Source organism: Scyliorhinus canicula, chromosome 1 (genome assembly GCF_902713615.1).
Source record: "Scyliorhinus canicula chromosome 1, sScyCan1.1, whole genome shotgun sequence".
Taxonomy (NCBI): domain Eukaryota; kingdom Metazoa; phylum Chordata; class Chondrichthyes; order Carcharhiniformes; family Scyliorhinidae; genus Scyliorhinus; species Scyliorhinus canicula.
In genome coordinates this window covers 292,138,989-292,154,772 of record NC_052146.1, presented here as the reverse complement: position 1 = coordinate 292,154,772, position 15,784 = coordinate 292,138,989, and the positions used below count along the sequence as shown (strand labels likewise).

Below are 15,784 nucleotides of genomic sequence, written 5' to 3'. Positions count from 1 at the left end.
TCGTGGGGAAAGTGGAGTTGCACGAGGAACTTCACAAAAAGTGGCAAGACCGCTTGGAGGAGCTGGACGTTCGCACAGGGCGAAGGAATTTGAGGATCCTGGGCCTGGCGGAGGGGCTGGAGGGGTCGGATCTCCCGTCGTATGTGACCACGATGTTGAGCTCGTTGATGGGAGCGGGGTCCTTCCATTTGCCCCTGGAGCTTGAGGGAGCTCACAGAGTGCTGGCCAGGAGGCCCAAGGCAAATGAACCCCCGCGGGCGGTGCTGGTGTGGTTCCATCGATTCAGCGACTGGGAGTGTGTGCTGCGCTGGGCCAAGAAAGAGAGGAGCAGCAAGTGGGAGAATTCGGTAGTGCGAATCTACCAGGACTGGAGTGCGGAGGTGGCTAAGCGGTGGGCCAGGTTCAACCGGATGAAGGCGGTGCTGTATGCCAAGCAGGTCAGATTTGGAATGCTGCAGCCTGCGCGTCTGTGGGTGACATATAAGGACCGGCACCACTACTTTGAGTCCCCGGAGGAGGCGTGGGCCTTTGTACAGGCGGAGAAGCTGGACTCGAACTAGGGCCTGGGGACACACTATGGCCGTTGCTGTTTTCGCTGTTGCTGTTCTGCAATTTTGACACGTGTTTTTAATGCTGGTTTTCTTTTTGCTCTGTTTCCGGGTGGGTCTGTCTGTTGGGTATAGAACAGTACAGCACAGAACAGGCCCTTCGGCCCTCGATGTTGTGCCGAGCAATGATCACCCTACTTAACCCCACGTAACCCGTATACCCGTAACCCAACAATCCCCCCATTAACCTTACACTACGGGCAATTTAGCCTGGCCAATCCACCTAACCCGCACATCTTTGGACTGTGGGAGGAAACCGGAGCACCCGGAGGAAACCCACGCACACACAGGGAGGACGTGCAGACTCCACACAGACAGTGACCCAGCCGGGAATCGAACCTGGGACCCTGGAGCTGTGAAGCATTGATGCTAACCACCATGCTACCGTGAGGCCCCCATGGTTGTGGGTTATATGGGGAATGTTGGGGGTTTGTGTTTTATATGTTCTCTTCTGTACGGGGCTGGGGGTTGGGGTGAAACTGGACTTTGGGGAGCTGCGTCAGTAGGGTGGGGTGTGGCAGTATGAAAGCGCGGGCTTTTCTCTGGTTTCCCGTGCTGGGGGGGCGGAGCTGGCGGAGGGGGCGTGGCCTCTACTGGTTTTCTTTCCCTTGCTGAAGCGGTGCCAAGGAAGTGTGGCAAGAGGGGGATGACCCCATGCCAGGAGGGGATGGGTTTTCGCGGAAGCTGCCGGGGTCAGCAGAAGTCAGCTGACTCACGGAAGTACCATGGAGGGTGCGTCGCGGCTAGGAGGGGTCCTAGCCTGGGGAGGGGGGGGAATACCGGGTTGCTGCTGGAATGGCCAGGAAGGAGCTGGTGTGGGCCGGGGGGTTAGAGGAGAGGCGGTATTGCCATGGGGAGCGGGTCGGGCGGGGCGCGCTTGCCTGGGGCGAGCAGTCGATAAGCTATGGCTAGCCGGCGGGGGAGGGGGGCGGGTTGCCCTCTGATCCGGCTGATTACCTGGAACGTGAGGGGGCTGAATGGGCCGGTTAAGAGAACTAGGGTATTTTCTCATCTGAAGGGGCTGAAGGTGGACGTGGCTATGCTCCAGGAGACCCACTTGAAGGTGGCGGACCAGGTTCGTCTGAGGAAGGGGTGGGTGGGGCAGGTTTTTCACTCAGGATTGGACGCGAAGAACCAGGGGGTGGCGATTCTGGTGGAGAAGAGGGTGGCGTTCGAGGCGGCTGAGGTGGTGTCGGACAAGGAGGGCAGATATATTATGGTGAAGGGTAGGCTGCAGGGAGAGAAGGTGGTGCTGGTTAATGTATATGCCCTGAATTGGGATGATGCTGGCTTCATAAGGCGCTTGTTCGGCCGCATTCCGGACCTGGAGGCAGGGGGCCTGATCATGGGGGGAGACTTTAACACAGTGCTGGATCCCCCACTGGACCGGTCCAGTTCAAGGACGGGTAGGAGACTGGCGGCGGCCAAAGTGCTGAGGGGGTTTATGGACCAGATGGGAGGTGTGGATCCCTGGAGGTTTGGGAGGCCGATAGCGCGGGAGTATTCCTTTTTCTCTCATGTCCATCGGGTTTATTCCCGAATAGATTTTTTCGTCCTGAGCAGCGGATTGATCCCGAAGGTGCAGGATGCCGAGTATTCGGCGATAGCAATTTCAGACCATGCTCCGCACTGGGTTGATCTGGAGATGGGGGAGGCGCGGGACCAGTGCCCGCTCTGGCGCCTGGATGTGGGGATGCTGGCTGATGAGGAGGTGTGTAGGAGGGTCCGGGGAAGTATTGAGGGGTATCTTGATACCAACGACACGGGGGAGGTCTGGGTGGGGATGGTCTGGGAGGCTCTGAAAGCAGTGATCCGGGGGGAGCTGATCTCCATCCGGGCCCGGAGGGAGAGGAGGGAGAGGGAGAGACTGGTGGGGGAGCTCCTGGATGTGGACAGGAGATACGCGGAGGCACCGGAGGAGGGGTTGCTGGGGGAACGGCGTAGTTTGCAGGCCAAATTTGACTTGTTGACCACCAGAAATGCGGAGACACAGTGGAGGAGGGCGCAGGGCGTGGTATACGAGTATGGGGAGAAGGCGAGCAGGATGTTGGCGCATCAGCTCCGTAGGCGGGATGCGGCTAGGGAAATTGGTGGAGTGACGGATAAGGGTGGGAATGTGGGGCAGAAGTAAACGGGGTCTTTAGGGACTTTTACGAGCAACTGTACCGGTCGGAACCTCCGATGGGGAGAGGGGGGATGGAGAGCTTCATGAACAGGCTATGTTTCCCAAAGGTTCAAGAGGAGCTGGTAGAGGGGCTGGGGGCACTGATGTCGCGGGCACTGATCTCTCTGATCCTGAAGCGGGATATGGACCCCTTGCAGTGTGGATCATACAGGCCTATCTCGCTCCTCAATGTTGACGCTAAGTTGCTGGCCAAGATCCTGGCCACCAGGATAGAGGACTGTGTGCCAGGGGTGATACACGAGGATCAGACAGGATTTGTCAAGGGACGGAGCTCAACACGAATGTGCGGAGATTGCTAAATGTTATTATGATGCCGGCAGTGGAGGGGGAGGCGGAGATAGTGGTGGCGCTGGATGCAGAGAAAAGCGTTTGATAGAGTTGAGTGGGGGTACCTGTGGGAGGTGCTGGAGCGGTTCGGATTTGGGGAGGGATTCCTCAAATGGGTGAGGCTGCTCTACGCGGCTCCGATGGCGAGTGTAGTTACCAATGGAAGGAGATCGGAGTACTTTAGGCTCTACCGTGGGGCCAGGTAGGCCCCTGTCCCCCTTGCTCTTTGCATTGGCGATTGAACCTTTGGCCATGGCGTTGAGGGAGTCAGGGAGATAGAGGGGTCTGGTGCGGGGTGGGGAGGAACATCGGGTATCGCTGTATGCGGACGACCTGCTGTTGTATGTGGCGGACCCAGAAGGGGGAATGCCGGGGGTGATGGAACTGTTAGCGGAATTTGGGGGCTTTTCAGGCTATAAGTTAAATTTAGGCAAGAGCGAGGTATTTGTAGTACACCCGGGTGATCAGGAGGAGGGAATTGGGAGGCTCCCGTTTAAGAGGGCAGTGAAGAGTTTCAGATACCTGGGGGTGCAGGTGGCCAGGAGTTGGGGGACTCTCCATAAGCTTAATTTTACCAGGCTGGTGGAGCAGATGGAGGAGGAATTTAAAAGGTGGGACATGGTGCCGCTATCGTTGGCGGATAGAGTGCAGTCCGTCAAAATGACGGTTCTCCCGAGGTTCTTGTTCCTCTTTTGGTGTTTGCCCAACTTTATCCCTAGGGCCTTTTTTAGAAGGGTGACTAGCAGCATCATGAGCTTTGTTTGGGCGCATGGGACCCCGAGGGTGAAGAGGGTCTTCTTGGAGCGGGGTAGAGATGGGGCGGAGGGCTGGCGTTACCCAATCTCTCGGGGTATTATAGTGTGGCCAATGTGTCGATGGTGCACAAGTGGGTGATGGAGGGTGAGGGGGCAGCATGGAAACGGATGGAGAGGGCGTCCTGTGGAGATACAAGCCTGGGGGCCCTGGTAACGGCGCCGTGGCTGCTCCCTCCCACGAGGTATACCACGAGTCCGGTGGTGGCGGCTACTCTCAAGATTTGGGGGCAGTGGAGGCGACATAGGGGAGAAGTGGGGGGCTCGATGGAGGCTCCGTTAAGGGGGAACCATCGGTTCGTCCCGGGGAACATTGATGGGGGATTTCAGGGTTGGCACAGAGCGGGCATCAGCCAGCTGAGGGACCTGTTTATTGATGGGAGGTTTGCGAGCCTGGGGGAGTTGGAGGAGAAATTTGGGCTCCCCCGGGGAACATGTTCAGTTATCTGCAGGTAAAGGCGTTTGCTAGACGGCAGGTGGAGGGATTCCCTTCGCTTCCTGCGAGGGGGGTGAGCGACAGGGTGCTTTCGGGGGTCTGGGTCGGAGAGGGGAAGATATCTGATATCTACAAGGTTATGCAGGAGGTGGAGGAGGCGTCAGTGGAGGAGCTGAAAGCTAAGTGGGAGGGGGAACTGGGGGAACAGATCGAAGACGGGACATGGGCTGATGTCCTGGAGAGGGTTAATTCTTCCTCCTCATGTGCGCGGCTTAGCCTCATCCAATTCAAAGTGTTGCACCGGGCCTACATGTCCGGGTCTAGGATGAGTAGGTTCTTTGGGGGCGAAGACAGGTGTGTCAGGTGTTCGGGGAGTCCAGCGAACCATGCCCACATGTTCTGGGCATGCCCGGCACTGGAGGAGTTCTGGGAGGGGGTGGCGAGGACGGTGTCGAGGGTGGTGGGATCCAGGGTCAAGCCAGGATGGGGACTCGTGATTTTTGGTGTTGGGGTGGAGCCGGGAGTGCAGGAGGCGAAAGAGGCCGGTGTGCTGGCCTTTGCGTCCCTAGTAGCCCGGCGAAGGATGTTGCTACAATGGAAGGATGTGAGGCCCCCAAGCGTGGAGACCTGGATCAACGACATGGCGGGTTTTATTAACCTAGAGAGGGTCAAATTCGCCCTGAGAGGTTTGGTACAAGGGTTCTTTAGGCGGTGGCAACCTTTCCTCGACTTTCTGGCTCAACGATAGGGTACTGGGACAGCAGCAGCAGCAACCCGGGGGGGGGAGAAGGAGGAGGAAAAAGGGAGGGGGGGGAGGAAAAAGGGAGGGGGGGGAGGAAAAAGGGAGGGGGGAGGAGGGAGGGGGGAGGGAAAAAGGGAGTGGGGAGGGGAAAAAGGGAGTGGGGGAGGGGAAAAAGGAGTGGGGAGGGGAAAAAGGGAGTGGGGAGGGGAAAAAGGGAGGGGGGGAGGAAAAAGGGAGGGGGGGGAGGAAAAAGGGAGGGGGGGAGGGGAAAAAGGGAGTGGGGAGGGGAAAAAGGGAGTGGGGGGAGGGGAAAAAGGGAGTGGGGGGGAGGGGAAAAAGGGAGTGAGGGGGAGGGGAAAAAGGGAGTGGGGGGGGAGGGAAAAAGGGAGGGGGGGAGGAAAAAGGGAGGGGGGAGGGGACGGACGGACGATGACTATGTTTGTTTATTTAATTTTAATTTATTTTTAAGTTCTCTTGTTCATTGAGGTTGGGGGGGGGAGGGATGTGATACATGCGTTGATACGGCCTGGGAGGTGTTACAGTTATTATGGGGTTATTTTGTTGCATTTCATTGTTTGTTGTTATATTTCTGTAAAAAATTCCAATAAAAATTATTTTTTAAAAAAAACTTACAAATTCAGATTTAAGTCTATTTGAATGGTTTAATAACGTGTCCTGTTTTCTAAGAACGAGTAGCCATAAACCCAACATCATTGGTCAATGAAGTTTTTCCATAAAATTTTATATACTGTATGTTATTTTTGATTTGTGATTGAGGCGGTTAGGATTGCATTCACTGGCATTCCAGAAGAATGGGGGGTGGGTATCTCCTAGAAACCTATAAAATTCTAACCGGATTGGGAACGATAGATGCAAAAAGGATGTTCCCGATGGTGGGGGGTGTCCAGAACCCAGGGGTCACAGTCTGAGGATGAGGGGTAGACATTTTAAGACCGACTCAATCTCTCCTCACACGTCAGTCCTGCCATCCCAGGAATCAGTCTGGTAAATCTTCACTGCACTCCTTCTAAAGCAATAACATCCTTCCTCAGATAAGGAGACCAAAACTGCACACACTATTCCAAGTGTGACCTTATCAAGGTCCTGTATAATTACAGCAAGACATCCCTGCTCCTACACTCTAATCCTCTTGCTATGAATGCCAACATACCATTTGCTGCCTTTATTACCTGCTGCACCTGCATGCTTACCATCAGTGACTGGTGTACGAGGACACCCAGGTTTCGTTGCACATTCCCCTCTCCTAATTTATGGCCTTTCAGATAATTTGCCTTCCTGTTTTTGCTACCAAAGTGGTAATCTTGCATTTATCCAAATTAAATTAGAATGCATCTGCCCTTTATTTGCCCACTCACTCAACTTGTCCAAATCACACTGAAGGGTTTCTGCATCCTCACAGCTCAGCCTCCAACCTATGTAGATCGTCTCAGTTCTGTTGGGGAAATCTTCTAAAAGATTTCACTCCTAATGTACACTGTTCTATTTGTTGTACTTCCAAACATGATAGCCATATCATGTGTTTTTTCCAAAACAGTCAACCCCCCCACCCACTACTACCACCACCACCAAATGCTGCTACCTTTTTACTCCTGCACCTATAATCCCAGGAGCACTATTAACTATCTCAGCCCCTCCCAGAATCACAGCATGCAACTTGCATTCAGACTCTTACTGTTTTGTCTACCTATAACTTAGAACATCTTCCTTACCATCTGTCTTTGCATCTTAATAATAATAATATTATTATTATTATTATTATTATTATTATTATTATTAAATGTGATCTGGGCCAATGATCTAGTTTTCACATGAACATGCACTGGAGTTGGAGCCAGGAGATGCATTATGCTCTTGTACAATAAGCACACAATGTGTAATCCTTCGTCACTATCATTAAATGAATTTTGATATATTTTCTGTTATATAAGCACAAAACAATGACTCTTCCAGCTCTTCATGGTGCTGCTTGTACTTTACATAAAAGTGTATTGACTAGCACTCTACAAGTAATGCCGCAGGAGATGCACTCGTTTACTTAAAAACTAAGCGATTTACTTTGGTATTTAGTGCTCCTGAATCTGCATTTAAGGGAAGATATAGGGTAGACTTTGTTAATGTATCCATGATCAAGCATTCTAAGATGTGCAGTCGTCTGTTTTTACAGTTGGATTTGAAATTTGAGTAATTTGTGTTTCCTAAGGTGTTCAAGCTCTTGACAAACTTGCCAAGCCAAGCACACTAGCATAAAACTAGCAAAATATTAGATTTAAATAAAAGACTCCAAACACCTAATAAATCAATCATTCCATGCAGGGTTCTACTGACCATGATGCACCTGACATCTCCTCAATGGGAAAAGCTGAGGATGTACAGGTAACCATCAATTCACTGCACTGAGTGACCTGCTGTCCTGGCAGCCTCCCTCCCACCCTATATAAAATTGAGCACATTCAAAACTCTGTCTGTATCCTAACTTGCACATCACTCATCATCATACTGTTTGCTGACTTACATTTTCTCCCAATCAAGCAAATCCTTAATTTTAAAATTCACATCCTTGTTTTCAAATCCCTCCATGGCCTTTTCCTTGCCCATCTCTGTAAATCACTGTGCTGATACAATTTGTACCTAAATTTTAATTCTTTGTTATGGGCCAGGTTTAGAGAACCCCAAAGTGTATCATGGAGTACACCTGACCCACAACTTTTAATAGATTGTGGTATAGGGAGCAGACGGCCCACTCTACAGGTGTGGTACAGCAGAAATGGAAAAGTAATTTTTTGAAGCAAAACAATGTTTATTCTTTGAACTCAAGTTAACCTTTTTGAAACATAGTGAATATCTTAGCAACCATCAATTCAAATACAACCCCCAAAGACTACAACACTAAGTAATCCTTTAAGCTTCCCAAACAACATCCAGTGACAAAAGAAACACCTTTTCACAGAAACACATTAGATTTACGTTCACTACTGAGAACATTTCTAATTCTAAATTCACCAAATGATCAAGAGATAGTCTTTTCATGGCAGAGAGATCAACAGTACACCTGTTCCGTCTGGCTTCAGCTCCAACACTGAAAACGAAACTAAAACACACCCTGCAGCAAACAGCCTAAAACAAAAGTAAAAAGCTGACATACAGCCCAGCTCCACCCACTCTCTGACATCACTGCAGTAGTAAACACCCATTACTTAAAGGTACTCTCACATGACATCTTCCACCATTCTCAGGTGTGCCTTCAGCTGCCTGGATGCTGAGCTCTGGAATTACTTCTGACTCCTTCTACCTTTCAGGTTTTAAAACCTATCTTTGTCCACGCTCATCTGTGCTAATATCTCCTTGGAGTCAAATTTTGTTAGATCATGCGCTTTGGCGCAGTTTGCTATGTTAATGGGATTTATCAATGATGTTGTTCTTTGGTACTTCCAGAAGGAGGGACTTGTGTTATCTGCCCTGGATTATTCTGGATAAGCGGTGACAGACAACAGAAACTAGTCGATTAATTTTCTTCGAGGCATGACTATTCAGCGGCATGACTATTCAGCAGCCTAACTACCGCATCAGTAGAGATTTAACTGACAGTTTTTGGTTCAGCGACACCCCACAACCCTAAAGGCACAGGCTAGGTAAAACAAAATTCCAGATAGCTTCACCAACTATCAAGAGGCCAATATACAAGTGTGCATTTGAACAGAGAGGTAGGTACCATAGGTAGTCTGTCATGTCAATAGTAAGGCAGTACTTAATTGCATGAACTTCATCAGGCTGATGTGAAACTGACACATTGGTGCATAGTTCATTGGCTTTCTTTCTTGGCTGGATTGAACAGTGAAACAACAGATACTTTCAATCATATTACAGTTTATCCTTATGTATGATAGATTTTCTGAATTATAGGAGATGTAAGATTTATTGAAATTGAGTTTGGAGGTATTTGCATATAGCTGTTAGCCCCCCACCCCCTTTTTGTAACAGGACAAGCAATGTATTTACTTGGAAAATAGAGGCTTCCCCTCTGGTGGATAATTGTGCCTGCCTATCTTCCTCCATTTCTTTGAGACCCAAAAATGCTGCAGAAGCTGCATTCACATTGGACAAATGTATTTTTAAAATAATTTTGTACCATTCATTTCAGCAGTGCTTTCTTTCATCATAATGGACACAAGCAAGGCCAGCATTACCTTGCCAGAAAGCAGAGGTCTGGACTTGCAACTAAGAAGCCAGATTCTTCCCAGGAATTCAGTACTTCTAATTAACAGCATTTGCAGTTATTTGCCGCTGATGACAGTAGTTGATAATTTTATACTTTGTTCTTGTAAAACATCCGTTGATATTGCTGCTATAAATCAAGGTTTGGTGTATATACCTTCAGGGTTCAAAGACAGAATCACAAAATAATATGCAAAAGAGCCCCTTTGGCCCATCGAGTCTGCACCGATGCATGACAGATACCTGACCTGCCTACCTAATCCTATTTGCCAGCAATTGGCCTATAGTCTTTCACTTGTCACTTGTTCTTGTAAGTGATTTGCATTTTTTGCTTTTTGGGGATTCAACTCGCCCTGTCCTATTTCCTCTTGCACATTGGTCTAATCCAGGGATACAAATGTACCAATGCTTTCTGGTCTGAGCTGCATAGTTGTGTCTGGCATAAATGCTTCTTCAATTTCTGAATGAAACTGAGAAAGCACTTTGTTAGGTGAGGCTTAATAGAAATCAGTAAACTGCTTTCTTTGTGTAAAAGGAACATGAGCCACAATCCTGATTGCACTTATTTTTTCATGCATTGTTACACTTTTGTGAACATGCGCCACCTTCCCGACATCAGAAGATTCTTTTTTAATTTGTTCTTCAGATGTGTGGGATACTAGTAAGACTATATTTATTGTTTACTTGTGGTTGCCTTCACTGCATTAAGAATTAATCATGTAGTGTGGGATTGTTGAAAAACTGTTGAAAATCGCTTATTGTCACGAGTAGGCTTCAATGAAGTTACTGTGAAAATCCCCTAGTCGCCACATTCCGGCGTCTGTCCGGGGAGGCTGGTACGGGAATTGAACCGTGCTGCTGGCCGGCTTGGTCTGCTTTAAAAGCCAGCGATTTAGCCGAGTGAGCTAAACCAGCCCCATGTAGGATAGGTAGGGGTGGAAGTTTCTCTTCCTTATAACATATTAACAAGATTGATTTTTATGGCAATTTTTTTTGTTTATTTCTCTGGTTGGGCACATATTACTAGATTTGTTTATTCAGAAGAACTTTCATTTATAAAGCACCTTTAAGAACCTCCGTACATCTCAATGCTTTACAGCCAATGAAGATTCATTTTTATATTTCCAACATTACAACCGCAAATTTGTCTAGAGTAAGGTCTGATAAGAGCAGTGTGATGATGACCAGGCAATCAGTGAAGTTGTTCAAGGGATAAATATTGGCCAGCACATAGGGGAGAACTCTTATCTTTGAATAATGCCATGGGATTATTTTTGTCCATATGAAAGAGCAAGCTTCAACCCACAACTTTCTGACTCAAGGGCCAGGCTTTAATGTGGGCAGCTGAGATCTTGTCTGTCAAAGGTAATAGAGTTTCCAATAGTTTTGGAGAAGTCGAGTGAGGTCAGTGAGATAGAGCAGCTGCAGGGGAAAATCCCGAGCATTCTCCTTGACTGCATAGTGATCTGATTTATGACCATACAAGCTCCATCAGAGGAGGTTGAAATGGCACTGCACTGCAGATAGATGACCCTGCTGCTTGATTATCCAAAATCATAGTCTAGCAATCTCTAACAAAGTAATGGGTAGGTCTTGGTTGTGGCTCAGCAAGCCGACCCAGTGTTTAAAGAAAGTTAGTACAAACTGCTGAAGCAGAGGGAGTTCCAGAGTTACTATTTTAAAAATGAGGTGCTGATGAGAAATTGGAGACCCTTTCAAAGATCAGCAAACATGGAGTGAACTGAGATCCACCATGTACACTGATGAAATATTGAGGATAGCCTATGAAATCCCGATGGCTGGACGTGTGAACAACCACACAAGTCAGCATTTTTAATGGCCACACCTCTACAAAGATGTGGTGAGGTTTTGCAAAACCTGCCACACCTGTGTGGTTGTGGAAAAATCTGAACCTATGATTCCTACACCAGCTTTTAGGGAACCATTCTGCAAGTTGCTAGTGGATTGTATTGGAGCCCTGCTGAAAACCGAAGGGGTCCACCAGTACATTCTTAATATTATGGATGTGGCTACCCTATTTCTAGAGGCTATTCCCCTGAGAACCATCTCTGCCAAGGTAGGGTTGGAGGGATTAACACAATCCTTTACCTGCTTTGGGTTGCCCGCTGAGATCCAGTCGCATCAGGGCTCAAATGTTATGTCCAGAATATTCCAGGACGTCATGGGTAATCTGGATGCAACTCTGCGAAAGCTCTCCACATACTATCAGCATTTTAGAATGGCTTTAGAATGGTACCATCAGGTACTGCTACGAGTACCCATATGACTTAGATAAAACACTGGGTTTTCTTTTGTTTGCCACCAGGGACTCGCCCTGTGAGTCCACCGGTTTTACTACTTTTGAATTTGTTTACGGACACCAAATGAGAGTTCTTTGAAACTAATCAAGAGAAATCTTTGGAACAGAAGAAAGGTCTCAATGTTGGTCTATACATTTGTGTTCTTTGAGCCTGTGATGTGGCTCAGGAGCACCTACAAACCTCCCTTCCATTAAGCAGAATATAGGTCCAGAACAATTGATCTCGATTCGGGAGGAAATTAAATATATGTTGGAGCGCAAACTAGTTGAGTCCAGCAGCAGAAGCTGGATTCCCCAAGTTTGGTCGTGCCTAAACTGGATTACTCAGCAAGGCTGTGCATTGAGTACAAAAAGATTAATGCACTGACCAGAGCTGACTTCTATGAGATTTCCCCAGCTGGAAGACTGCATAGATAATAATAGGTAATACAGCCTACATCACTTAAGATAGAATTATTGAAGGGATATTGGCACATTTCTTTGACCACCTGAGCAAAGTAGATCTCCACCTTCATAAATGCAGAGTCATGCTATTTGCACTCTGAAATGCCCCAGCTGCCTTCCAAATGCTCTTTGACCAGGTAGTGGTCTGCCCAACTGTGTAGTGTACCTGGATAACCTCTGTACAGTGACTTAGCAAAACCATCTGGAATAACTGGAAGCCCTGTTCCAAAGGTTACAGTCAGCTATCCTAGTGGTCAAACCATCTGGAATAACTGGAAGCCCACTCCCAAAGGTTACAGTCAGCTGTCCTGGTGGTCACTCTCACAAAGAATAAGTTTACTAAAGCTGAGATGCCATAGCTATTGTATGTGATGGGTCAAGGCCACGTTCTGCCCAGAGTTGTGATGATGCAGGCAGTAGTCCCATCTCCATAATAAATGGGAAATAATGAAATACTGGAGGCTTGTCTCAAACCTCAACAACTATGGCTGCCCCACTAACAAACCTACTACGGAAAAAAGCAAAGGTAGTGTGGACAGAGAGGTGTCAAAGCAGCTGAAAGTCATTTTAATAAATAAACCAATATTTAGCAGCTCCAGATTTCAACAAAGCATTCAAAGTAGTCATCAATGCTCATGACTTCCGGGGAGAGACTGTCCTACTCCAAGAGGATAAATTGGGCATAGAGTGAGATCGGGTATTTTTCCAAGAAATTGAACAAACACCAGAAACAATGTTCCACTGTGGAAAAATGAACCGTAGGATTATTACTGGTTCTCAAAAGTTGATACATATCTGAAATGAATACAGAGAGATCAAAGCCTATATGGGGCACAATCCCTTGACCACAATCTCCTCCCCCACCCAACCCTTGACCTATACTGTGCAGCATTCCGCACCCCTTTGCCAACACACCTTCTCCCTGGCTTCTGTGGCTTGGCCTTTAAACACCTGCATTACAACATCGAGTGCTGTTTTAAAAAAAAAGGAATGTGTCGTCCTTTCCAACGCTGAAGCCGTGGGCATAAGGCCTAAAGATCACAGTTATACAAATTTTGCCCAGCCTGAGATGGAGCGTTGGCCGAGATTGAGTAGCTGGATTTTTCCGATAACTAACCCTGGACAACCTTTCACAATCACATTGGGGCGTAACGTCCACTGGAGTGACAATGGAGTCAGATTGCCACTCTGGAGTTTAAAACCTACATAGGAACAACCCCTCCAAAACCTAAACAGAGAGCACAACTAATAGTAAAAGAGAAGACGTGAATGTATATGTACGTATGATTTTTATTATTTTATTGTGTTCTTTCGCAGTCTTGAAAATGAAATGAAAATAGCTTATTGTCACAAGTAGGCTTCAAATTAAGTTACTGTGAAAAGCCCCTAGCCGCCACATTCCGGCGCCTGTTCGGGGAGGCTGGTATGGGAATTGAACCGTGCTGCTGGCCTGCCCTGGTCTGCTTTCAAAGCCAACAATTTAGCCCTGTGCTAAACCAGCCCCTTTAGTCTTGTAATGAAACAAGTGATTTTATTTCATTCTGCGTGGTGTGGTGGTGTTATGAGGATGTGCTTTTGAGAAGATATGATTTCTGATTTTTTCACTAGCTGGATTTTAAATCGGAATCCAAACAGACAACTTTTTTTAAAAAGAAAAAGCCCATACAAGCTGTGCTGCTACAAAATACAATATTGCATTCTACAAAATGGGAATGAAGACAGACGTATCAACCTCCTGGTGAGCATGAAAGATCCCATCTCCTGACTATTCGCTCCACACTAAGACTTTGAAATGTTTCTGAGATGAGGCATCAAAATTCACTTGCCTGTTCTGAAATAATAACTGCAGCAAACATGAACTATTCAAGCCCCTTTGGAATATACAAGGAGCAAGATATTTCAAGGTAACCTCTGCAAGCAGGCAGGAGAGAAGAAGTGAAAAAGACAATGCTGTACTAAAACGGGTTGTTAGAGCCATATGCATTCTCTCTCGTGTGCTCTCTTGGGAACCACTGCTTTTATTTTTGTAAAGTGACCATCCTGAGGAGAAAACTAATATGACTGAGATCTCTTAAAACATGGAAAACTGCTCTATACAACTGCAGCTATCATTGAACCTGTGCTTGTTTGTGTGTGTATGAATGTACGTGGCCTAATGCATGGTGCTTTGTTCTCATTTTTCTTTAACGGAGCTTGTTTCGATAAACTTGCCTTGTTCTCTGTTTAACCTAAGAAAACCTGTCTGGGTAATTCTCTACAACCTCAACAAGTTAATAGTGGGACAGAATTGGCAACGCACATCCTCTCTAAATGCTTATTTAAAAAAAAACACCTCTTACAGTAAATGAGGAATGGGAGAATAGGGGAATCAGAATCCCGACAGTGCAGAAGTAGGCCATTCGGACCATTTGAGTCTGCACCGACCCTCCAAAAGAACACCATACCTAGGCCCACACACCCCCGCCCTGTCTCCGTAACCCCATGCATTTATCAAGGCCAACCCACCCAACCTGCACATCCCTGGACAGGGGCCAATTTAGCATTTCCCCTCTCCTCCCCTGGTTGCAACACAAATGTTAATTGAGTTAGCATCTTGTTTTTTAATACGATCTGGTTTCAGGCCTTTCAAATTAACTATGTATATACAATTTAAACTATATTTGAGAGAAACCCTACATGCAATATTGATCATAACTAAAGAGAAAATGCTGGCAGCATCTGTAGGGAGAGAAAAGTGAATTATTGTTTTCCTTTCCTGGTGGGAGCTTGTGAAAATCCTTCAACATGATTGGTTACTTGGGATCACTATAGCACCATACTGGAAATCCGCAGAGAATTTTATAATCTACTGCAATACTTTTCAGGACGACAAGATATCTCAACAAGGCTTACTTCAATGTCACCTGAGAGCTTCATCACTCCAAGCTATTGTGCCTTTCACTTTGTGGAGGATTCACTGCAGTTTCCCAACAAGGTGGAGGCCTTTTTTTCAGTATATCATTTATTCCATTTTTGCATGACAGCCCTGGTTGCTGGTCTCGTGCATCACTAACCAGCTGTCCAGCTAACTGAGCTAAACTGGTTCTCTTTGCATTACAGTCCTGGTATGTGACTCCCTTTGTATTCCAGACTTGGGTAAATTTTGTTAAATTTGTCTGAGCAGGTAAGAGACCTGGAAATAACCATCCAGTACATTTACCATTGGAATTAATAAATACGAGCTACCTTTATTATCCAGAAGATTTCTATCTCTAATTACTAATTATCCTGAATTCACAAATATCAAGGTGAGACACCTTTGTGGATAGTGTCGAGATGAAAAGAACAAGAACTTTTTATGTCGTCTTGCCCATTCTACATGATTTTCACAGTAACTTCATTGCAGTGTTAATGTAAGCCTACTTGTGACACTAATACAGATTATTATTATTCACTTTTTTATCCATTTCCATAAAGGGATCCTCTGCTTAATATTCTCTCCACCCCCCCCCCCCCCCCTTCACTTGCATAGTGATGCTGGAGGTGCAAATTCCAAAAATTTAATTGGACAGCAGTGCCTCTGCTGCTGCCTTGATTTCCATTCTGATCTAAAAATTATCACCAGCCCACTGATGCCCATTCGGCTGCCATACCAAAACACAGCTTGGTTTTAAAAATGTCTTCCAATAAATCTGGCC

The 15,784-nt window shown here is 47.0% G+C and overlaps 1 protein-coding gene across 10 annotated transcripts in view; it reads left to right on the top strand.

The window, feature by feature from the left end:
• Nucleotides 1-15,784, top strand: part of akt3a (v-akt murine thymoma viral oncogene homolog 3a) — a 522,194-nt gene that overhangs the window by 248,056 nt on the left and 258,354 nt on the right. The window contains exon 1 of one of the 10 annotated variants that reach the window (XM_038815311.1): nt 13,765-13,845. The exons of the other annotated variants lie outside the window; for them this stretch is intronic. The gene's annotated coding sequence lies outside the window, so the exon portion shown is untranslated. Of the gene's footprint in view, nt 1-13,764; nt 13,846-15,784 lie in introns of those variants that run through there. 10 annotated transcript variants of the gene reach the window in all.